The sequence below is a fragment of the Episyrphus balteatus genome, chromosome 3 (assembly GCF_945859705.1).
Source record: "Episyrphus balteatus chromosome 3, idEpiBalt1.1, whole genome shotgun sequence".
NCBI classification, from domain to species: Eukaryota; Metazoa; Arthropoda; class Insecta; order Diptera; family Syrphidae; genus Episyrphus; species Episyrphus balteatus.
The window spans coordinates 92,358,674-92,383,187 of NC_079136.1; the positions used below are offsets into that span (position 1 = coordinate 92,358,674).

At 31.6% G+C, this 24,514-nt stretch overlaps 1 protein-coding gene across 2 annotated transcripts in view; it reads right to left on the minus strand.

Moving 5' to 3' along the window:
- LOC129917219 (uncharacterized) overlaps nt 1-20,873 on the minus strand; it is a 71,833-nt gene extending 50,960 nt beyond the window's left edge. The window contains exons 1-2 of one of the 2 annotated variants that reach the window (XM_055997619.1): nt 20,763-20,873; nt 19,714-19,883 (exon numbers count right to left, since the gene is read on the minus strand). The gene's annotated coding sequence lies outside the window, so the exon portion shown is untranslated. Of the gene's footprint in view, nt 1-19,713; nt 19,948-20,762 lie in introns of those variants that run through there. The other variant, XM_055997620.1, reaches the window with a different exon arrangement.
- Between the last annotated feature and the right edge of the window lie 3,641 nt (nt 20,874-24,514).

Genomic DNA, 24,514 nt, shown 5'->3' on the forward strand with positions numbered 1-24,514 from the left:
TTAGAATTGTTTGAAGTTTGAAGGGTTTTACTTTTAAAGGTATTTAATTTCAATTCAATTTTCTTTTCTATAAAAGAACGTTTGCTATTAAATCACTGATTCGTCAATAAAACATAAAGCACGAACACCAATTTTCGAATTCCCCAAAACTAACCTTACGCGTTTCCAATAGATAAATACAAAAAAAATGTCATTTATTATTTATGATGATTTGAACACAAAAGCACACTTCCAACACAAAAACTAATAGTTTAAATCGTTAAACAGAGAATATTTAATCGGCCATTCAACTATATAAACTATAGGTATCGACAAGGGATTGATTTGGTAAATAATTTCAATTCGTTAAAAAAGAGAAAATCAACAACAACGTATATTACTTAAACATTCGATACATATTAAAACAGAAAAAAATGAAAAAAAAAAACACACAAAAAGAAAGAAAAAAAAAAACAGGAACCTCGATTAATATTTCCTGCTAACGAAGTATAAGCAAACAAAACAATACTGCCACCACACCACCACCCGGCAGCCTAGTGTGCTTCTTGAGGGAATTCGACGTCGTAGTTGATTTATTCATATGGATACGTCGGCCGGTCGTCCATCCCATCCCATCCCGCCATCTCCACCCCAATACAGTGCACTATCTACTATCTATATAAGAGTTGACGTTTTTCCACTGTCAACTCTGTCCACGTCAGGTTATATATACCTACTTTTTTTTTACTATTTTCCCAATCTTCTTGCCAGCCCACGTTACAAACGAACAACCTGCAAGGAGGGAGTATGATGTGTTCACCGCCATCATCAGTCATCACCACAGTCAATTAAAACTCATACAAATGTGATGTATGGTCGGGAATCCGAATCCGAATCAGTCGGATGGATACCATCATTTCGAGCATTTTCTATATGATATAATGCCAGTGTGTGCGAGAATTTTTTTCAATCAAAAAAAAACACAAAAGGTCTCGGGGTCTCATTTCTAGTTAATGGAATAAATTTTCTCAGCAGCTCGGTTGATCCCCCGAAGCTGGTTGACTCTGGTCGACTCTACCGCCCCCTGGCTCACACAAAAAAAAAGCAAAAAAAAAAAAAAAAACCATTCACCATAATTCAGAATTGTATCTGTCATCATCGTTGTTATGGGCACAGTGAAGGGTTATGTTATTGTTCTCATCGAATTCAAAGTCAAGGCTAAAATTTGCTTAATTTTGCAATTTATAATTAGCTTGAGTTCATAATATTAAAATAGGGGTTGAGAGTTGAGTTGACTCTTTAAGTCACAACAAGGTGTAAATGTTTATTTAAGTAGATGTTTTTTCAACAAAGAAATTATTATCGTCATCAAGGTGTTGACCTTGAAAGATCAACTAGTACTATTTTGATCACAGCAAAACAAAATTAGGTTTTTTTTATTTGTTTGTGTTACAAAGAGAAACTTAGAAAGATTCTTTAGAAAAATAAAACTTTAAACGGATGTAAATTCGCACGTGCCGTATGTTAATTTCCGAAAGAGTTTGAAATTCTTAAAAAATTGTGTAGTTTTAAATCAATCACGGTATTCCTTAAGGCTTTTTACCCTTACAGGCAAACAGAATAGTTAGATTTATTATTTTGCGATTTTTAGTGATGAATTTAAAAATTAAAACTGTGTCGTATTCTCTTCTATATCAAAACTGGAAATGGAAACAGAAGCTGGAGAGTTCTTCGAAGCTGGTGAAATTAGAGAAGTATCGCTTCGAGAACTTCGTGTCGAAACGACGGATCTCAAATTTGCTGGATGGTGGTGGGAATCAGCATGAATATCTCGGTTAGTTTGGGTGCTTTTTCGGTAAACGGTGTGTCCTAAGGAGCGAATTTTGGTGGCACATCACTTTTACGTCCAAAAATGCAATGAAATGTTAAGTTGTTCTAGAAAATTCAAAATGGCGGAATTTTTGAGAATGCAGAAAGTATCACCTACGTATCTCAGCCAGACTCCTGGTTCTTCCTTCGAACTGCTGAGAGCATTTTTCTCAAAATTCTCCAATCGAAGAAGCCAAAGGCAAGCCTATCTTCATTTTGCAAATAAAATTGTCCGTTGAAACAGAAATAACGCAAAGGGAGACAGAACTCCAAAAGAGGCAAATTGTTCTCATTGATGCCGGAGGTTGAAATAAGCTCGCGGATGATAACAAGAAAAAGTGACTTAGCGTCAAAACTAACCATCATTTCATCAAAAAAAAAGAATATTAGAATATTGATAAGTTTATGATCAGAATAGGGAGCGAATCCCAAGGGAAAAGATATAGGAACTATTAAAAACCTCCTATGATACTTGCCAAACCTCCAAACAAATCGCCTTCTTTACTTTGGAAACAGGTTTGTTGTAGTACTGAACAATCTAACGCAGGTCTCAATGGCAAATATGGGATATTCATAAAAACCACAGACTGGTTCGCAAATGAAACAGCTTATGCAAACCACTAGTTTAGGAACATCTCTGTCATCTTTTATAAGGGGATCACAATAGACCATTAGGCGACGTGTAAGCAATAGCCTCTATGATGTGCACGCCCCTCGTTTCCTAACCCAACATTGTTTCGCTGATGTTAGTACTCTCAGCTTTTCGTGTTATTTTGAAGATTCACACCACAATGATAAAATAAAAATATGATAAACTCATCAAATGTATTGTCCAATGGGGAATAAGAAACATTTCATTTTATAGTTCGGTTTTCCTAAACCTATTATTGGAAAAATTTGTTTAAAAATTGTATGGCTTTTGATCTTGACAACTCTTCTTATAAAGCTATTTTTAAATTTGTTGGTCCGAATGCGTAAAAGCTACAACCTAAAAGACAAGACAAAAATCAAAATTTTAAACAATTTAGACAAAAATGTCAAATACTAGATGTTTTAAATTGGTGATCAATAATTTCGTATAACCCTTGTAATAGCCATTAAATTCCGCTTTTATTTATTTAAAAAAAGTTTTCTTAAATTTGTTTTGCCCTAAACCTGTCTATTTTGTTATTTGTTTTTTTTTTTTTTTTTTGTTTACTTTAATAAGAATATTCGCTTTATGTTCACTTATTTAACAATTAAGACAAAAAAGTGGGCGATTAATGTAACCCGCCAACATTAGTCTCTCAATTGACAGACTATAAAACTTAATTTACTTAGATTAAGATCTCAACCAAACAGCGAGTCAAAATAAAAGCGAAAACAAACAAACATAATTATTTGTCCAATTTTTTTTTTTTATATAAATACCTACAAATTAAATCAAGACAAAAACAATTTTAAATCTATTTACTTAACTAATGGTTTTGGCAAGCCACTTTTATTTTAAATTCTTAAATTTTAAATGGAATAAATCTTAAAAAAAAAAAAAAAACAAAAACTAACATCAATTTCCGCCAGGCGGTCGTTAACACTAACCACATTGCCAGTACAAGTATGCATTTTAATGAGTTAAAAATAATAAAAATATAAACAACAATGGAACAATTGAAATACAAAATTTTGAAGGTCATACATATATAATTTATTTATGTTTAAATTTATATTTAGCAAAAATACAGACACAATGAGTGTTGTTACTTAGTACAGGATGCGCGTCTCAACTATAAAGTGGAAAGCTAGATAGTTTTTGTTTTAATTTTTGTTCAATTTTAAATAAATATTTAATTTGAGTACTTTTAAAATGCAGAATATGTATGCCAACGTAGACACATATACACATTTTGTTGCATGTAAGTTTCTGATAAAACGGTTAACCAACCGAAGTAGAAGGATTTAAAAAGTCTAGTAAAAATTGGATCTTGAACTTTATTTAAGGGAATCGTTACCTATAATGAGCTCTGTATTAGGTCACTTGCAAAAATAAGAAAACAGAATCCGATATAACTCGGAGATTTTATGTTCCCATCATTTACATCAACGACTATTAACTTACATGTGCTATTTTAGTTCATTTAAAGAGCTCAATTAAGCGTTGAAAATTAAATGGCTGAAATTGTTTATGTTACAATAAAAAACATTAAGGCAATTGGAACTTGGAAGTTTAAGAAATTTCATCGAAATAGCATGGACAAATTTTTTTTTAAATAGTTTTTGAAAAAATTGTATGATTTTTCTTATCAGGAGGTTATGTTTCGACTGTAAATTTAATAATGCAACATAAAAAGCGTGAACTGCGTATCGAAAAGATTAAAGGAAGTTTCACAAAGAAGTTTAAATATAATTTACGCTTGATTTCTATTATTATTTTATAATGCAGAGACCAATTTTTGTCTTCAGTCTAAAAATTTGCTTGGCAACCCCAGTATTCCAGGTTATCTCTTTGCTCTTTCCATCAAGTATAGTTAGAATCTTAAGTGATTTGCTCGCTGCTAGACTACATTACGCATATAATGATAAACTATTGTCTCACTTTTATAGAATAAAATGTTTACTCGTAAATATGCAATCTATAATTAAAATTTCAATCGCATAAATCACAAATTTTTGATTAAATGTTCCTGTCAATTATTTCCTAGGAATTTTTTCATTTAAAATTCTATAGATGTTGTTAAGAGGCAAATTGTTTAACCTAACCACAGTTGGTACATATGTAAGTATCTACTAATTATATTTCGATATACCTATATGAATATAATAATAATTTTATTTGAATTTCATTAAAAATTATAACAAAAGCAAAAAAAAAAAAATATAAAATAAAGTTAAGTTACCTAAGCAAGTCACATTCGAGTAACCATCCGATTCGCACGAATCTGCTATAATTTAGTGCCTGCTGTCATTCTCGCTATAACATCATTAACATAATACACAAGTTGTTATTTTTTTTTTGTTAGATTGAATAATAAACTAGTCATTTTGTCATTCGACTAATAAAATATAAAACTTTTTATAAATTATACGAGTATATACGGTCGTCAATGAATGTTTGAGATAGGTAGATTTAATACGAATACGAGTAAGTGCATATAATTTGTGCGAACTTTAATACAGTTTGCATCTCGTCAGACTTTATACTATCAAAATAAATTTTAAAGAAATGCATTTTAAGATTGTAAAAAATTACAAATGTTGACACTTTTTTCGATGGATATTAAATACCTATCGTCGGTGAAACCAGAAAAGTGTGTAACTCCATTTTAGCAAATTTTATAGGAGAGCAAAAAAACAAAATCTTTTTGAAGGCATTTGTATGAGTTTTCATTTTCTAATTTGCTTATAAAATAAAAACCATGACTTTGAAGGGGATTCTGAGTTTAAGGAACGGTAGATATTAGGTTTGTCTAACAGATGGCATTCAAATCTAATTTTCAGAAAATTTGGAGTTACACACTTTTCTGGTTTCACCGACGAACCGACGCTATGTTATACATACTTTATACAAATTCTGACTCATTTTATTGTTAACGAATTTTAAACTTTAGGGTTTGTTTGCCCTGCCTTCATAACTGTATATATAATTTTTAAATGAGCATAACTGGCTGGTATAATACCTTTTGTTTTAATGGCAATATGTTTATTATAATACTTTTTGTTGAAAAGTTTTATTTTCAAAGATTGTGAAATTCGTTTTGACATAATATTCACAGTCCGAGATATTCAATACAATAACTTCTTCAGGATCTGGGAGTCTCCTTTCTCTGGAAATGGGTTTAAAATTGGTAGTACTTGAGATAACCATAATATGTCTTTTATGTACATCCTGTTCCAAACAACATCTTGAATAAAATCAAATACAACAATTTCACTTGGCACACGCGCCTATTCATATAAGCCAAAGTCGGTTAAATTAGGCATCAAAATAAGCCTCAATCTGAGGCAGCAGGGCTCACTAGACTAAGTGCTTCTGTCATAAGAAAGTTTGAATTTATTATAATTTCACAGATAAAATCAAATACTTTTTCTTTGCATTTGACGACAGATCTCTTTTATAGTGTCGAATTGACCAGCTGACGTCATCGTAGCTTTGCCCGTGTCATTGGATTTTGGACATTAACAAGAGACTACTCTTGCAAAATAAAATTATACTCAGAGTGGATGACCTTTTCTGTAAGACTATATCCCGTTCAGACAATAAAAAAAGTTAAGCAATCGGTCAACCAATCTTTATTTCTAGCAACCAAACCATTGCCAACAACAGAAGGCTGGATGTTAAGACTACAAAAAACATTGTGTCAAAAACAACTGTTTTTGGCACAATTCCTCCTGTGGAGCACGAAAATAATATCCAATTCCAGAAGAAACAGCAATCCTCATTTAATGACTTAAGAAACTTTAACACGCAGAGGTATCACTCTTGCCAACTGCTGTTTCATCGAACTAAGAAGGCATTTAAGCATTAAAGTGCTCTCTCAAAGAACTTTGATCATCCCAGTCCTGCAACATGGGGTGAGGCATGGATTAAAACAAGATCGGATAAAAACATAATGAACATCAACACCAACCCAGCGAGATTTCGAATCGAGCTCCGATGGGCAACGTGGCAGGGGTAGACCCCATCTAACATGGCGCGCTGAATTGGAGAACAACCTCAACCAACTTAATGTGTGTAACTCTAGTTAACTAGATTTGTCTAGTAGTCTAGATCTTTCAGGTAAACTTGTTGGTTGAGGCCGAAATCCGCCTTGAACTATGAGCGCCATTTCCAGGAAACGTATATCAGTGATATCGAAACTCTTTATATGATTTCAGTAAGAAATCAGTGTTTCATTCTAACAGAGCAGCCTTATCGATTGGAGTAATAACTTCTTTTTCAATCAAGGTTGTATATAGGTACCCAAATACTTTCTATGATCCTTCAACAATAATTTATTGCTAATAAATTGTTTATAAATGAATATTCTTTTATGAACTCCAATGAACTTATTAGAAATACACCCGAGACGAATATTAAACTTTAAATGATAAGGGATTTTATTATGTAAAACGGAAACTATTAAAATATATTGTTCTTGAGAATACTTCAAAAACAGTTATTGATTTGATAAAGAAAATTACTTCCGCAAAATTTATGATGTATGAATAATGTTCCTCCATACAAAAGATCTGATAATAAAAACTTGAGGACAAAATTGTTGCCCTAAAGTCTAGACTTCAATTTTGTACTTTTATCACAAAATCGGCATATAAACAATCAATCTTAAAGTTATTTTAAAGAAACATACATTTTTTTTATTTCCTGGCCACTATAAAAGTAACTGCTAATTTAGTAACTTGACTTATTTTTGTTTTTTTTTTTTTTTCAAGTGAAAGATAAACAACGACAATAAATTATTGATTAAGAAGTAGTTAACTACGTTCTACAAAAATCACATACTCAAATCTGAACGATAATAAATTCAATTTAATAATAGCAATGACAATTATTATATTCATGTCAGCAACTATATTTGGCTTTTAAAACAATATTGTTTTATTGATATGACGTTTGGTAATAAAAAACGAGAAGTTTTTGAAAAGTCTTTTACTTTCTAGATATTTAAATGATTAAAACCAAAAATAAACACAGGAAACCTAATTAAACCACTTAAGATCGGTTTTTAACACCGCCAATTGACATCTGTATTTTATTTAAAAATCCAAAGCATTCTAATTTCATATCTAAATCAATAATGGAGGTGCATTTGCTTTTAAAATTTATATACAAATTACACAGCTGATTTCTTCAGTATACCGCTTCTAACCCTTAATTTTGTCCGGTAATTGGTTTGCTATCTCTTAGTTAGAAAGTTATTAAAACTATGTTTAGTTTAAAGACCCCCTAATAAATGACTTTAACTTATAGGAACGAAACACATTTTAAACTAGAGTTGTTATAAAAACTATAATTGCATATAAATGCAATAGTGAACTCATCATTTCACTAGTTACACAAAAAATCATTAAATCTAGTTTGTATTAATCACAACTTTAAAAAGAAAACAATCACGAACCAAATCGATGTCTTGCTTACACGGAAACAAATTAATTAACTCCAAGCCATTGATTAATTTTTTGCATTAGCTGGAATTTGGTTTATAAAAATGTAGAGAGCTCATAGTTTACTATTACATACTTGTAGTAATTAATTACATAGTATGAGTTATGAATCATTATTTTGTGATACATTTTTTTTTTGTTGTTAGTGTTAAATCAAATTTGAATTAAGCTTCCAGATGTCGTGAGTTAACTCATCATTTCTCGAAAACTTTTTTGTGCCATTGTCATTTTCCTTTTTTTTTAAGCAAAAATCAAGTTAAAATAAAAAATTGTACATTTTTGTACATTGTTTCGATGGTAAATATCATTTAAAAAATATTTAAATCCTTTTTTTTTTCTATAAGTACGGACGTTTCAGGGTTGTAAAGACTTCATTATTTTTAAGTCTGTATAAGTTTTTTTATAAGTATTTAACTTGAAAAAGTGATCTTCACTTATTACTAATATTTTTATTGCATTAACAAACTCAGCTAATCCACTTTAAGTATCTCAAGTAATATCTAAATTGTTTAAGCTTTTAGTGTTTACGTGAGAGTTTATTGCACCGCTTTGGTTTTACTTCAAGCAAAAAAGTCAAAATATCATTGAGTCATTTAACTAATTTTAGTTATTTATTAAAATATTTTGGATGAATAGACAAAAGAAAGAATCGTTTAAAGATTTTTAGTTTATTGATAGTAATTAAAAGTTTACTAAGTTGAATTGTGTTCAAATTAGTTTCAGCAACTTTCATCCTGAATTAAAAACAATAAGCGCTGTTATCAATTACTACATTTAGGCTTCCTCGGATCTTCGTACTTCTAATTCGATCAAGCTTTATTATTTCTGAAGCGTCTTCAAACATAATGCCTAAATGAGTCAGTTATGCCTTAAAGAGTCGTTAGAAATTACTAAATGGATTCTGATAAATAGAACATTAAACGCATTGAACGATGTTTTAAGCACTATACCATGGTTAATAAATGCGGATACATTTTCAAACACTTCCAAAAAGTAAAAAAATAAGTTTTCTTCTATTTTATAAGTTCAAAATATATTTTTTCTTTTCCCTTAAACTAAAAAGAACACCAGAAAATAATAATATACAAAAATAATTGTCTTCAAGCTTTGTTAAATAACTTTTGTTTTGAGTATATTCTGAAAAACAGATAGATCATAAATTGTTAACTTTTACAATTTTTTTCTAATTTGCAACTGTTTAAGTAACTCAAAGTTAAGCTGCAATAACTTTTACCAAAAGCTTACAAGCACTCATGTAATTTAGTTTTTAAGGTACTACTCACATTCAAATGCCTTTTTTTTTAAGTCAAACTTGGATACAAAATTCTCCAATAACTGCTGATCACTTACATAAAAGTCATTGTAACCTCTGATAGGAAACCTTAACATTGATTCGATCGAGAAATCTCTACTTCCTATTCAACAATAACAACAACAACAACAAAAAAAACACCTACCTACTTAAACTACTTGTAATCTAATAACCATCCGCGTCAAACCGTAATGGATATGCATTTCCTTTCCGTTCGTTACACGAGGAAGAAGGAAAGACAACAAAAAAAAGCGTCACGCCTCGCTGCTGACTATATCGAAGGCAAATTGGCACTTTCCATTCCTTCACAATCATGCAGCTAGTCCCAGCAACAAAAATCACTTCCCATCATTTGTTGTTTCTTTTTTTCTTGGCTTGTAGGTATTTTCAGCCATCTTTTGCATTAAGAAATAACACCTGTATAACGGTATGACGAAGGCGACCGCGACGCAACGCTCCAATTTTAATGGGTTGTTTGCTGCGGATGGATAATACATAATTCAACGATTGATTATATTTGAATTTATTTAAATTCCTATAAAGATTAAATAGTTATTTCAAAAGACAGTTTTGTGGAACAAAAGATAAATTTATTCCAATAACGAATCATTTTATCGAAATTCTTAAGCCATTTTAAGATTTTCTACTGCTTTTTTATGTTACAATTTCGGTGTTCAGGTTTTTTTGCGCATTATTCAGCGCTAATGAATAGATTTTACCATTTCTATTGATTTGTATTCATTTCTATTAATATATACACGAGTTCATAAATATCCATCATTATTTGCAAATTTTGGACTGTTTTTTTTTAATCTGATGGACATTAATCCTTTGACAATTGAAAAATCAGGGTCTTCATCAGGTAAATTTTCTGACGACTATCGGTTTAGTCGATAGCTTAAAAGAATATCGTCAGTAATTTGCTTCTCGTACTACTTCTGCATTCGGTACCACACCGATTAGCAAAGTATATTCCTATTTTTAGAGATATAACTGTTATAAAAGTTCCTACAAGTTAAATCACAACAAAAACATAACTAATGTTAAAAAAAGCTAAGTTCTTCTATTTTTAAATTATGCTTGCACAAAATGCACTGAGATGTGAAAGTGTACCAATTTCTAATGTTGGGTTTTAAATTTTGATTGTTTACTTTATAATACTTGATTATAAATCAGCGAAAATGGGCGGATAGGTATCACGCCCTCTGCGGAAAAATTCTGAAATTTTAATTTTTTATTTCTTTGTCTAACTATCAATTCTATTATTCTGCCAAATTTTAAGATTTTATAGAAGTGTTAGAAGTGTTCTGTAATATTTGATGAAAATTCACTGAAAATGGGCGGTTACCACGCCCCCTGAATCGAAATTTCAAATTTTTCCCTCGTATGCACCACCAACACCAATCGCTGTACACAAATTTTAAATTTTTTATGATAACTTGAATGCACTATAATTTTGATAATCTATCAGTGAGTGAGTGTGTCAGTTAATTACTACGGTTTTTGTGATTTTTTAAGCTCTAGGTATATCTCAGGAACTACTGATGATAATCAGCTCAAATTTTTTAAAGTCATTGATATGGCGTAGCTCAAGAAAAGTTACAAATTTGAAACTTCTGTCTTCATTAGTATAGGAGTTAGAAGGAGGGCGAAAATGGGCTGAGCTGGATTATGTAAATAAGTGTTTAGTGCCAAAGTTACTACAAAATTTGACTGGGCACTTCCGTGCCCCTTAATTGGACACGTATGTAGTTTACAATTTTACAAGATTTTTTTATAGAATTTGGTTTCCAATAAAAAAAAGCCGGCTGTTAAATTGGCACCACAGTATTTATAATATTAAACAAAAAGAGAGAGAAAAAAAAAGCCATTGAATGAAGAAATGGCAATAAAAAAAATCCCATAACCAAGTGGCATTATGAAATCTCACATAAAATATCTTCTGAGAAATGCGCAAGCAAAAAAAAAATAAATACATAAATAGGTAAATAAGGTGCGTCTTGATCTTAAAGGCCGGAGATAATCGGCTGGAGATTACGCGAAACCATTCGCAAATAATCGACAGGGGAGTTGGCTTCCATTGAATTCCACAAACGAATAATAATGACAAATTACTCACTAGGTAAAAAAAAAAAAAAAACACAAATAAAAAATAAATAAACAGAAAGCGATTAAAGTCGAAAGATTTCTTTTTGTTTTTTTTTTTTTGTATTTAAAACGATTGTAGCACTTGACTCACGTGCAATTGACCTGTGATTGTTATAAATTGCAGAATATTTTTTGTTGCACTTAATGGATGATTAATTTACAACTTGCTTCGATGATTGCACAAAATATTGTTTGAATGGCGTCGCACGCTTCCGATTATATACTACGTCAATGGCTGTAAAAAAAACTTTATTAAAAAATAATAAAAGAGAATAAAACATCAATAACACACGCGCAATTGCGTTATATTTTGCCAACAAGATTTTATATCTTTTATTGTACAAAGTTAATAAATTTCGAAATCACTTTTTTTTTTTGCTCATAATGAGGTTGTCGATCATCATAATAATAAAATAAATAACCAAGGAAGTTAAAATGAGGACATCGAATTCAATATTTTCAGAGAAGGAAACAATAAGTAAGTTTATACTTCTTAATGGATCAGTAGCACACCAGTAGTATGTATGTACTACTCGCAAATGTCGGTAAATACCTGTAAGCATATAAATAATAACAAATTAAAAACATTCGCAACTACAACACTGTCCGTGCTTTGGTTACCCAATACTTGTGAGTACCTAGATATATATATTTTTTTTTTATTTTTTGAAGTGCAATCTGATCATTTTTGTGAAAACATTTGAACATGCAACCATCATCGTTGTTTGGAGTAACAGTTAGTGATGAGGTAAGGAGGAAATGTTACACTCAGTTCCTGCTACTGAATTTTGCTTAAAAAAAAAGTAGTATAGCAACAATTAGTTAAGCTTTGGTTGCATCATGCTGAACAAGAGTGGTTTATATTGAAAAATTCAAGTAATTATAACATCTGAACAAAAACAAATGCGACTGACTATGATTCAAGGATGATGTGTAAAGATGGCCAGTATAGATTTTACAATTGGGTGTGACACTTTCGAATGTTAATTTTTTATTTAAATTGCATAGACAGCAATTTAATTAAAAGCAGACGATTATTTGATTTTGGAATCGTATACAGGGTGGCCGGAAAAGAATGAATAAGCCTGAAATGGCTGATAGCTACACTTATGACTGTTCTAAAACCAAATAGAAAAAATTTCTATCGCAACCAGTTTAAATGAGCATTTTTTCGTTCAGTTCATCTTACGTTTTCGTTTACCATAAGTGTAGGTTTCAGCTATTTCAAGCTTATCCATTCTTTACCGAACACCCTGTATACTACACGGGACTAGTAGGAAAGGATAGAAATATAGAAAAGACTTTTAGTAAGTACCTACAGTGAATTAAGCATAAGATGATTATTATGTCACTTAGACCCGTTTGCTGAATCGAAACTTAAGCATTTAAGTTCTACATAAATCCTTATGTGACAGTTTAGGCAGAGGAAAAAGTAGGGAATAAGAGTTTATGTTCAACTTAAATTATTTGAGTTTCGATTTAGCAAATAGCCCTTAATCCTACGGGTGGCATCCAGTTGGCTGAGTGACAAACAGAAGAATGCTGCTTAGGGAAGTTCTCGTACCCAAACCTCTAGTTTAGCAGTCAAGCACTTTATCTACTATAACATTGTCACCCATTCCCGTTCAGAAATCTTATACTGTTTCATCATTTGCAGTATTGGGATACCGTCAGATGGACTTTTTATATTATATAATAGGTGTTTTTTTTTTTTTACAAATCCATCCGCAGTATGATTTCTCATCAATATTTAACAAAGATTAATATGGACGCACCAAGATAATGGAAAAAAGAAACTAATATATTTTGTTAATATCTATTCTAACTTCTATTCTTATCAGCAGTTGTGTGTTGTTTTTTGTAATACATATAAACTCCAACTTCGGATACGAATAGCAATGCAAAAAAACACTGTTAGTATCGAAGGTTTTGAATGAGCAACAACAACTTGTGTGTGTTACCACAAAGTTAATAGGATGGAGTTATAGCTATTTCACGGCTATTTCAACCCGATCATCAGACTCCTTTTAGTGGTGCTAAGTCGCTTATGTTCAATTAATTTTGAAAATTGCCCGAGCGAGGCTTGAGCTCACAACTTAGCGATTGGGAGGCCGAAGCACTACGCATCGCACCTTCGCTGCCACCTGATAAGCTATAACCTAGAACAGGTTTTCAAATTAAAAAGTTTACTTGAGCCGACTAGCATTTTTACTTACTCACACCAGTCTGCTGTTGTTCATTCGGTTTCTTTGATTAATATCTTTATATCAAATGTAAGCCAGCTCAAAAGTATGAGCTACTCCCAGCTCTTATATCAGCTCTAACTCACTTTTGAGGCAGCTCTTCTTCTGACATCAAATTGGATGAAAGGGCAGATCTGCTTAGGTAATATTTGAGCTAAATTGGGAGGTACACTTCGAATGAAAGTGCAGTAATAATGTAGTTTTAAAATGTTTATGATAGGTACTAACTAAAGTTAAAAACAAATCACTACTAAATGAAACTAAATGTTATTCACTTTGCGGGGGACAAAAATACATTATTAAAAATGTTTCTGAAGTTTGACTGCGCCCGCCTATTAACAAAATGTCAAACATCGAATGGACACCAAACATCTACTTATTTATCATTGGCAATATGTCTCTTTTTGTCTAGTTGCACGTGCAACAAAAAAAAAAAGTAGGTGCTGCTGTTTCCGTTCAACTCCAAAATACAAATGTTTGTGTAGATATATTTTTCAATGCCTACACTTTATGCAGTATTATGGTAATGATGATTCACCTAAACAACCATCTGACTAGAATATTCTAACACATAACAAGCCTTAAGAGATGATGGCTGCAAAATGCGCAGCAAATTATCTATGTCTTTTTTTTCAACCTGCCTCTCTATTTTCTGAGTTAATGCAAAGAAAAAAACTTAATTCGTTTTGTAACCGCAACTCAACTTAATTTATTTGAAATTCTTAATCCAGATTTATTATCTATCTTCGATATAATACACAAACACACATTATATTAGTGTTTTTTTTTTATATATAAATCTATCTAGAACTACCTACCAATCTAACAGCCTATTCTAATTTGCAGATCTCGCCACCACCATCATAAGCATCTTAATAGTTAAAACTATAATAATAGTAACAACACAACAACAGTGTGTAACATTCCAAGTCTCAACTTTATATTTCCACATTGTTACATAGATAGCTACAAAGTTGGAGCTTCTATGGTTGTGGCTTGCTATAAAATAAAAAAAACTCAACTGAAAACCACTGCTAGCAGCGCGCGCACAAATAAACTGTTATAAATCCAGAAAATATATGTCTATTATAATAGTTTTCTATAGAGTTCTTTTTTTAGGTTTTGTATTCATTGTTTTAAAGCAAGTTGTTATAAGCAAAGATGTCAAGAGATTCCGTTCTTTCGCCATTCTACGCCTCATGCATAATTGTTGGCCACCAACTTAATCGAAGCCAAAGCTAGCCAACTAAAGTCCATTGAGGAATTTTTTTTATATTAATTACAACACGGTGTGTGTTGTTTCCAAAACAAAATTTTACCCCGAAGCACAGGGCCGGACTTTTTATTTTATAGCAGATATTAAAGAATCGAGTGCAAAAAGCATGAAGTTTTAGAAAAAAATTGAAGGGTATTTCTAAGACTACATTATTGATGAAGCTTATTTAAGAACTACGGTAGAAATATTGGAAGAAGATAACCACTTTCATTTCAAAGGATCCATCGGATCTGTCAACAAACAAGCGTAACAGGTCATTTTGTTCAAGAAACACCACTTCATTTACAATTGTATAGTGAGGTTTTTATAGCTGTAGTGTCATGACCGGGAGTTAACGGTTACAAATATTATTTCTTCATTTGTATAGACATAATGGTAAATGATGGCAACAAGGTGGTAATACAAGCTAACACCAATTAACTTATTGAAAACTCAAGTCGATGAACGTGTTATATCGAGAAAAAGTCCTTGGTCCTTGACCGTTTAAACTGACTGATTTTTTTCCTGCAGGGTTTTTTATGGGACTTCGATAAATCCAGTTCAGTAAGCTTTGTTAACTTAATCAAATCGACGTGTGTTACAGAAACAATATTGAACGAGAAATACTCGGAATAAGTCGGTGTTACTGAAAAATGGTTTTAACGGATCGACCGCTGCAAAGATATCTGTGTTGGACACATAAACGCCGTGAAATGTAGTACCGTATGATATCGTAACATCAAACTTGGTAAGTAACATTTTTTTGGAGACTCTCCAGAGGGGTTTTTGGAATTAATTTTTTTGGACTAAAAATAACGGTACCTGATAAAAAATTCGGAAAAGTTGAAGTTTTTGAAAACGGGTCCAACGATTTTGTTGAAAAAATTCAAATATTAGTTTTTAGGCAAGGTCTATCATTTCTATTTTTCTTTTGGTTTACATAGACCGGTTCATTTACGAACCATCTTGTACTTTCAATGCATTTTCTGATGCACTAGATCGTGCAGTTTCCCTAGGAATATATTTCCGAAGTAACGGAGGTTTGATCGCTCCCAGAGCAGGTGTTTAATATTCTCTATTTCTTTTTCATCTTGACAGATCCTAGAGAACTCTGGTCCAAGTGCACCCATTCTTTTGATCACTGTAACAAGATTTTGATGTTCTTTTTACTCAGCGATAAAATACACCAAGTTTTCTTTTCATTCATTTTAGGACATCAACTTCTAGGGATAAGACAGTCGTACCTGGTCTTCCAAGAATTATTGATTTGCTCTTTTGTTATTAGGTATATTTCTTTTTTAGCACGCCTATCGAGAAATCTGGTCTCATACCTAATTGGGTGCTATGGCTCCTATTTATTGCTGATCCTTTCCTACCTAGTTCGTTTACTATTACGTTCCCTTCTATATTGCTGTGTCCAGGAACTCAACAGAGTCTTACTTGGTTAGTGTGGCAATTACTATTCAGTTTTGTTATGCAGTTTAAGTCCATCTTAGATCATATGGTCTCATTGGTTAAGGCTTTGATAGCAGCCTGGCTATCCACAGAAAATATAATCTCCGAGGAGATAAATTTTTTCTTGTGTGCTAGTTCTGTCGGTTTTTCAATAGCATAAATCTCAGCCTAAAAGACACTTCAGTCGTTTAGGAGTATGAAAGTTTTTTTTTAATATTCATAGGTTTGCAGAACAACCCAGCTCCTGGGTTGTAGAATGTAGTCAGTCAGTAGTCTCCTCCAGTCCGGAAATTTTTTCGTATCATTGGATGATAGACCCATGACCGTAGGCGATTTGCTTCTAAAAGCCCAGTTCTTTTGATCGAAGTGCACTCTTAGCGGCCATAGATCTAATTAATTCGTCTAGGACCCGAAGGTCTAGAATCACCTCTGATGGCTATTGTGCCAGTGGCGAAATGACCTACCCCTACCAATGTTTATGTATTTTTTTTTAATTCAGATTGTACATACATAGGTACTGACTACTGAGTTTATTTTTTATAAATTTTTTGGCCATAAACTTCTAGACATAACGTAGTCTTATTCTCACAACGCACAGTGTGGCCAATGGTATCAAAAGCTGGCAAAAATAGCTATTTTTAATTTGTACCGAAATTGCCAGATACAAATTTACTTTAATAGAGGGATTAATAGGTTGCACAAAACCGGTTTTTATTCCACGATTTTAGCATAACGGGGAGAGTAACTACACTTTAAAATGTCACCATTGACGAAATTATTCGCTATTTAACTTTTTTTTAGCTCCCATGGGTGTTTCAAGTTTTCAGTGCTATTTCGTTAAAAAACAAGATAAAAATTTGAAATAAATATGGAATTACAAGCAAAAGGGAAGCTTTAGATTCTCTTTTGAATTATGAGTGTGTAGTTTGTTTGAAATAATTTTTCGAATTCGGTGTCTTTAAGATCATTCGTGTTTTGTATGCGTCATACAAATTCCTTGAGAAAAAGTTCATAACGGTTTGAAGTGGCGATTTGTCAGCTATTACATGAAGCCTCAAGAGGCTTGACTCTTTTTTCTAATTTTCTTTTGATAATCATTCTGTGAGGCGCGTACTATTACACGATGCCTCTTGAGTCCAGGACTCAAATTTGACATTTCTCTTTTGATTTAAAATTTGTTGTTGTTGTATTGCACCAAGAAGCAAAAAGAAATGAAAGAGAATGTTGAAAAAAAAGAAAAGTGGAAAAAGAAACGTCAAAAAAAAGTCTCAGAATTCCGACCCACGACTCTCTGGTCGGATAATTTTTTGTTTCATCTTTTTTCTCTTTTGCACTCATTACGTTTCAAAAGCGACGCGCCTCTTGAGGCTTCATGTAATAGCTGACTTTGTTTTTGGTGTCCCTTTGTTGACGAGAGTGTCATATTTCATGTCAAATAAAAAAATGTTGCCCATGTTTGCCCCTTTTTGAGTAAACACTATGTGAAGTTATCTAAAAATAACCATTTTTTTGTATATATTTCTCAGATTCCGGCAGTGCTGACAATACCGATCAACTAGATTTTTGACACAAGGACCTAATTATACTTTTCTGAAGGTTTAAGAGATTCTGAACTCGTATCCATATAGTCAGAATTATTTTATTAGCCACAACTGAGAGTGTGAACGGTTAGCATGCTGGCTAAAAATTTAAGAAAATAGTGTTGATCAACAAAATGGAGACTCATCTTGAGATATCTCATGCATAAAATAAGATCGGAAAGATTTAAATAGTTTTTTGAAGAAGAAAAACAGATCACGGCGTCAAACTATGCTGAAATAATAAACCACAATTAGCATAACCTCAAAAACATTCAAAATAACGTTTTTTTCTTTGCATTTTATACCGTTAATATTTCAAAAAAACGGAAACTTAAAGCATATTTCTGGATGTGTATTCGATTTCAGTATTATTAAATCCTTCAGAAAAGTATATTTTGGTTCTTTGGACAAAAAAAGTTGAATTTTGTTGACCAGTGTATTTTTTCATTAGGAAGATTTTGTTATGACCCAATTAATGAGTCAGGTCAAAGATCTTTGAGAGATAAAACTATATTTAAAAAAAAAAAACCTCATTTAAATAATAAAACCAGTAAATTCAAAGTATTGAAAAATTAAATAACAATTTTCCTTCTCAAAAAACTTCAAAGCTAAAGGTAACAGATACTTTCTTAGTTATATGCGTTTTTAATAACTTTTCATAGAATCACAAGAGTGATTCCCAGTTCATCTGCCATATTATTATCCCAACCTAGGAGAGCTGGACTCGGTTAGTGTTACAGTTTAAATAATTTTCATTAACAGTTTTGAAAATAATTAACATTTACCAAATTTCAAGTTTAAAATGGAATACATACAGTTTTTGCTTCTTATCGAAATTTGTTACAAATCTATAAGACACCATCCTAATACCTCTGAGCAAGGCTCTTTTACCCATTCAATCCCCACCTTGTTTAGAGTGTCCAAAACACAGCAAAACTTAATAAACAAGAACCATCAAACAAACAACGGTTGAGAGCAAGGTATTTATTTATTTATATCTTTATATTATATTTTATGCATGGTCAAAAGAGCACCTGTTGTCTAAAGAATTCAATGCATGCATGATTACATACATAATAAATGCACACCATAGGTGCGTTCTTTTTCTAACAATAGTCAACGATCGTTGTTATGTCAAAAATTATTGTTGAAGTGCCATTGTTAGAAATCGTTGGATTTTTTACAAATCATTTAGGAACGATTTATTGTTAGAGATTGTTAGACTGTCAAACCACCAGCTAAATTTCTTTTGAGAATACTTTTATTTCCATTATTATAACAAAAAAAAATTGTTTTTTATTCACAATAAATTATCTTTCATCAAAAAATTACAAAACTCTTTTTATTTTCATTTTTTCCGCTTTTTTCAAAAAGAAAAAAAATCTTTGAGTTTGTTTTGTAAACAAAACATACACTTTGACACATCAACAATCTCATGAATGTTCAACTCATATGATGGAGGTGAGTTGGAAATAGTTACGATTTGTAACTATTTGACACTTCAAAACGAGTTTAGGAACGATGTTCATCTGTCAAATAGTTACAAATCGTAACTATTTTGTAGTTTAGGAACGACAAAAGTTAACGATTGTTAACAATAGTTAACTATTGTTAGAAAAAGAACGCACCTCATGCAATTGCAACTGTCATGGAAAACAACTTGTTCACTAAATTAAAATAGAATATATAATTTGTAAAGAATCAAATTAAATAAATATCTCTTTTCAAACTTACCTTAATTAAATGATTTTATTTTTTTGTAATTTGTTATCCAAAAATTAAACCAAAAATGATGAAGATTGCAGCTGAATGAAATTTGATAGTATAGTTGATTGGAATTTTTGTAAGTTTCTTTTTTTTTTACGTTCGTTCTGTTTTGTTGATGATTTTTTGTGATTCTTTTTCTATTACAATAAAAATGTTAAATCAAAATCATAAAATGACAACAAATAAACAAAAAGAGAAAAAAAAACACGAGGAAAGACACAAAACCACCGTCAGTCAACAAACGATAATAATTAAAAAAAAAAAAAAAGAGAAGCACCACCAACAACAGAAATTCTTTTAGGAAAAGGCTGTTCCTGTTGCCTGTTGCTTCTACAACAACGGATGTCTGTAGTGCTGCTGTATGCTAGTTAGTTGACCAGAGCAGGAGAGAAGGGTTTGGGTTTGGTACGTTTATTTTTTTTTCTTAGTTGTTGGTATTTTGTGAATGTGGTATGTTTAGAAAGCAACCGGTTTTCAATATAATAATTTTGCTTCCAATCCAAAGCCATATAAACACCAATATGAGCGTGTATTTTTTATTTTTGTATTGAATCAAATTCCAATGAATTTTTTTTTTCTTTGGAGCACTTTTTCCCACCGTTTTTTAATGTTTTTCGAAACAAAAATTAAGATTACGTCTGTAATTTGAAATTATTAGACAATAACAATTTAAGAAAAGAAAAAAACTCAATTTGTTAAACGACCATTTTGTAAAAAAAATCAGCAAAATAGGTAGGTAATAAGTAAAAAAGAGAGAAACAAAAAATTAATAATTACAGTTGGTTTAACACAGTAGCAACATGGGAGACGACGAAGACAAAAAAAAAAACACAAAGGTTACACTGACTGTTTATTTTTTTTTGTTTTTTTTTTTTGTTTTTTATTCGAATGGAATACAAAGATAAAGTAAATCAAGATGCACAATTTCAAAAAGAAAAAAATAGAGATGTTTATTTTGTAACGAAAAACTAAAGAACCCACAACAAATTATTGTTGTTGTGCTTTTATTCAATTACTTTAACATAGAATCCTTCTCCACTCCTACCGATTGAAAGTCTGATGAATGACTGACGATTGGGGCCGGGCAAGTGCATTTTGTTGGTGGTTGGGGAAAAATATATTTTTGAAATGGGAAACAAAAAAATTCCATTCAATTTTGTTTCAATTATCAAATCATTCCAAATTTATGGGAATTCCACCAAAGAGAATGAAACGGAAACAGTGTTGCCGTATAGCAAATTCTATTCCAAATTGTTTTTTAAGAAAATTTATTTAATTTAATAACAAAATCTATAAGGGGTATTCATGTCATATGCAACCTGGAAAACTTTACCACATCGCAAAATGGAAAAGTTTACCAAACACGTTTCATGAACGCCCCTAAAATAAAAATGCGGTTGACGGCGATTTATTTGAAGTCTATTTGGAGCTAAAAACTGAAAAAAAAGTATTTAAAATTATTTTTTTCTATTTTATTATATTTTTTTAAAATATATTTCCACCTATTGCAGTCATTTTAGTAGTTTATTTTATCATCAAAATTAAACATCAAAAGATTTCCACATTTAACAGATTCAGATGGTAAACTTTTTCACACAAAATTGTGCGGGAATAAGTTTACCAGTGCCTACGTTCTATAACTCAGTCGAGAACTTCTCGCATCGAAAAATTTTGAAACAAAAATTCCAAACGTTTCTCTATTTGGAAAAATAACCTGTGTCTGTATCTCGATGTGAGAAGCAACCCTGTAAGTTTTTTATTCCATTGGAATATATTGGAAACTGTCAAAAAAAGTGAAAATATTTTTACCTTTGGCCATAAAAGGTCATATGGACATAGTTTTACATTAAATATCCTAAGGCCCGGTAGTCCGAAGGAAGAGCATTCGGTCGGCGAGTGGAGGGTACCGAGTTCAAGTCACGGTTAGGACATGAAAATTTTTCATTTTTTTTCTTTAATATTCTTTTTTTTTATTTTGAAAATTTAAGGGGCACAAAAATAAATTAACGTGAACACATTTTCAGCAGTAACATATCACATTTAATGCAAGATTATCATTTTTTTTTCAAATATCTTACTTTCTCGCATCCTTTTTGCTTGTGAGAAATTTTGGCAGTTCAATCGAGAAATTTTCTCGATTATTTTCTTACAGACACAGTTTTATTCACATTTTTCCAGTCTGTCAAGCATTTTCGTTCAGAAATGTTTCAAGGCGAGAAAATTTTGTTTATAGAAACAAACGAATGTGAGAAAATGATTTTTGTGTCGATTCACATTTTTTTTGTTCCGATTTGGGTGTTTCATGCGAGAAATTTCTCGATGCGAGAGTTACAGAACGTAGGCACAGTTTTTGGTAAAGTTTTTCCATACAAATTTTGACAGCTGCGTTTACCACATTTAACAAGTTTACCATATTTACCTGGTTTCATGAATACCCCGATTATATTATAGTAAACTCCGGGTAAACCTGGTAACATGGTAAAAAATTGTGTATGAGTTTGACAGATCGTTTGTCAAATTTACATTTTTACCAGGTTTACCGCAGAGCTTACACCATTGAATACCCCTTATATCATTTTTAAACCCAGCAATGGATGCAAAATGAAAAATCAAGAGAATCTTAAACGAAAATGTTCGTGTTGCGCTTCGTTTAATGCAGTACGCTGTTCGACACAGAGAAATTGAAAAGTCTCCACTTCTTTTTCAACAAAATACACACATCCCTTTTTTTGCTTAAATTTTGAAATTCATTTATTCGAAAAAATATGACGAAGGTATGCTCATGCTAAAATTCAAATTTTAATCAATTTAGACAGACAGGAACTTTCACGGATGAACACAAAATACAAATTTGTATGGATTCACGACTTGCTTCACCACAACTCACAAGTATGAAGTATTTACTAGGCTTAAGTTTTTTGCTTGTTTTTGTTTAGTTTGTCATTGCATGCCTTTCTGTGTATTTGATTTTAATTTATTTAATTATGCTGTGTAATTTTTGAATATTTTTCCGTTGAGATTTCGCAAAATTTCGTTGTGGAGGGAGACCAACGAAAAATTTCGTTTCGTATCAGCAGCGTACTAGGCTTTAATGTAAGTGGTAACTCTGGCTAAAGTTTAGAATTGGAAATGAAACCTGTTGATTTTACGTTTCGTTTTCGTATTTTTCTCATCGGTTCTCTTGGCTCCATGAATGACGCATGCAAGATGCAACTGCCCCAAGCTGCAAACTGCAATGCAACTGCATACTGCAAGCTGCAACAATCTAGTTCTAGAAAAGAGAAATGACAAATGACTAGTGAACTGCTAGAAAACACATATATATAACAAGCAAGTTACTTAAAATCTTTATGTACTCGTAGATATTAGAATGATCGTGGGAAAAAATGAATTTGTCTTTTCCACTTGTTGATTTGGAAACTTGGGGAAATTCAGATGCAGTTGGCAGTGCTGACACTTGATGAAATTGTTGCTACTTTTTTGTAGATCGAATTTATAAAAGATGAAAAGAAGAAATGTTGCCACAGTAGGTACTAGAAGATATGTTTGACATTAAAAATGTTAAAAAATTACTTATAACCAAATTAATTTAAAAATGATGGTGCAAAATTTTAAACGATTTATAAAATAGCAGACTGATTTTTAACTTAGCAAATCACTCAAATGGTTTTTACTAAAACGGCTGTTTTGATTTCCGTTCGAATTCTATTTTAGCTGCTCCCAAATTTCCTATTCGAACACATTTTGCGAATTCTTAGGTGTTTCGAAAAACGAACGACCTCTACAATCCGACCAAATGTTTGCCGTTTTAAATCCCCGTGGAAATTTGCTACCGGAAAACAATAATCTAAATCTCCAACAAAAAAGTCGAATGGAAATCAGAGCAACCGTTTTCAATCCGTATGGATTAAATTTTTGTTTCCGTTTTCAAATTCGAGCGAATATTAAAAATTAGAACAGCCGCGTAAGTCTTAAAATATTGCCCCAATACCTTTATCGAAGAGGCATTGCGATTCAAATGATGAATAAATAATGTATGTCGTTTCATTTCCTTTTTCATACAATAATATAGGTTTTAATTTCACAAATCAAAAACTAAACGTTATGATTTGAAATTTGTGAAATTGTGTAAGCTGCTCTGAATATTTTGTATTTTAAAGAACAAGAAAATGATACACAAAATCAATTGAATCAAATCCAGAATATTTTTAATAAAAAAGAATAAGGATACATTTTATTCATTCAGCCCTATTCTGAATGTAAACCCCCGAGAGTGGGGAGGAACTCCTTCGGGAAAAGGGCTCCCAATTGAAAAGTTTGGGGTTTTTTTTTCGCTTTTCCGCTATTTCATAATTATTAACGACAAGGCAACATAATAAAACCAGAAAAGGAATGATATTCTTGGAATTTTTCAATTAGGAGCCCTTCTCCCCAAGACATTTCCCCGGGAGCTTAGTTTTGGGCTCTATTTTGTAAAACAATTATCGTTGAAACTACTTCGTTCTCGTTCAAATGCGATTACGTATTACGAATTACGATAATAATTTGCCCATCGTTTGACTTTCGGTTTCGCTAATAATTAAATAATATCGCCCCTGCTGGTAGAATTCCAATTTAGTTTGAAATTATAAATTTCTCTATAGTTTACTTCAGTATCGGTTAATTGCCCTTCGTTTCGTATTATGTAATATACCCCCTGAATATATTGACACCGTTTACGAGAAAAAGTGCAATATATGTGCAGTTTTTAAAATGGTAATGAAACCAA